General features: G+C 46.1%; 1 long non-coding RNA gene across 1 annotated transcript; it reads left to right on the top strand.

Moving 5' to 3' along the window:
• Positions 1-203: 203 nt before the first annotated feature.
• Positions 204-1,454, top strand: LOC143272000 (uncharacterized). The gene is made up of 2 exons (XR_013049357.1): positions 204-396; positions 1,321-1,454. It is a non-coding gene; the product is annotated as an uncharacterized LOC143272000 (long non-coding RNA).
• The last annotated feature ends 302 nt before the right edge of the window (positions 1,455-1,756 follow it).

The raw sequence follows: 1,756 nt of genomic DNA, 5'->3' as shown, positions 1-1,756 counted from the left end.
TGGAGTAGCTTCTCATTGTAAAATCCAAAGCCCTCCTTGGCCAGTCCTGCTTCTCTCCTGCTCTACTCCCGGCACTGTTTGTCCTCCAGTGCGATGGAAGGCGTCCCTCCATTTCTGGAGGCTAGCTCCTCCCCTTCACTCATGATTCACTCACCTCGGAATGGCTGTTCTCACAGAGTTCTCTTGCCTACTGTTTATGCTGTATCAGTCCAGGGCTGGCTCTCATTGGTCACTCTGGCCTGACACTCCCCGGAACTGCCCGTCCCTGTTGCCAAGGGGCTGGCATGTTCTGACCGGCCTGGCCTGTGTCACCTGCCCTGGAGCTGATGAAAAGTGGGTTGAGTGGAGAAAGACAATCCCCTTGAGAAAAAGGGATCCTGTTACCAGAAGGATGAGGTAATACCGTTCAACAAGAATAACAGATGAGCATTTTCAGTGTTTGCCCAGCAGCTGACAGACAGGAAGTGTTTAAAAAAGAAAAGAAAGAAAGAAAGAAAAGGAGCAGAAATAAATCAGCTTGTATTGCTCGTGGGAGCCCCGGAGGGCCTTCCTTCATCATCATTAATTCATTTAACAAAATTTTATTGATATTACTCATTTATGGGCTTTGTCTACAGAGAATCTGCTGCTCTCTTGAATTAAAATGTAATAAAGTAGTGCAGGCCTGTCATCCCAGAACTCAGGGGATGGAAGCAGGAGAATGGAGAGCACAAAGCTGACTTAGAAACAGAAGACCGCGTCTCAAAAAAAAAAAAAAAAAGAGGGTCGGAGGCAGGCAGATCAGATCTCTGTGAGTTCAAGACCAGCCTGGTCTATACAGAAAGTTTCAGCTAGTACCACAGAGTAAGACCCTATCTAAAAGAAGAAGAAAGAAAGAAAAAAAAAAAAAAAAAAAAGGTTACAAGATGAGACTTTCTGAGCCGGGCGTTGGTGGCGCACGCCTTTAATCCCAGCACTCGGGAGGCAGAGCCAGGCGGATCTCTGTGAGTTCGAGGCCAGCCTGGGCTACCAAGTGAGCTCCAGGAAAGGCACAAAGCTACACAGAGAAACCCTGTCTCGAAAAACCAAAAAAAAAAAAAGATGAGACTTTCTGAATGGTGCCTGATATTCATTCAACAACATTTATTAGCCTTTACTACTAATCCTGGTGGTTTACATGAAAATGGCACCCATAAACTCACAGGGAGAGGCATTATTGGAGGAGTGGCCATGTTGGAGGAGGTGTGGCCATGTTGGAGAAAGTGTGTTACAAGGGGTGGACGCTGAGTTTTCAGAAGCTCAAGCCAGGCCCAGTGACATTCTCTCTTCCTGTTGCCTAAGGATCCAGATGTAGAACTCTGAACTACTTCTCCAGCACAATGTCTGCCTGTGTGCCAACAGGCTTCTTGCTGATGAAAATGGACTAGACTTCTGAACTGTAAGAGAGCCCCAATTAAATGCTTTCCTTTATAAGAGTTGCCGTGGTCATAGTGTCTCTTCACAGCAATAGAAACCCTAACTAAGACCCTAGCCTTGGAGAAGAGCAGCTGTGAACACCACAGGCAGTCCCTTTCCTCTAGTGAAGGACAGATAGCCAAAGTTATGTTTAAATGGGAAGGAGGTCTCTGGAAACTTACATTTCTGGAGGGAAAAAGAAATGACCAGGGTCCATTTTCAGAGTAGCTTTTTTTTAACCCTTGTAGTTGCATGCTTGTGTTAACCATCTTTTTAAAAGCAATGCCAGGGACATGGCTCAGTTGGGAAAGTCCCCGCCACA

Source organism: Peromyscus maniculatus, chromosome 2, assembly GCF_049852395.1.
Source record: "Peromyscus maniculatus bairdii isolate BWxNUB_F1_BW_parent chromosome 2, HU_Pman_BW_mat_3.1, whole genome shotgun sequence".
NCBI classification, from domain to species: Eukaryota; Metazoa; Chordata; class Mammalia; order Rodentia; family Cricetidae; genus Peromyscus; species Peromyscus maniculatus.
This window is presented reverse-complemented; position numbering and strand designations above follow the sequence as displayed.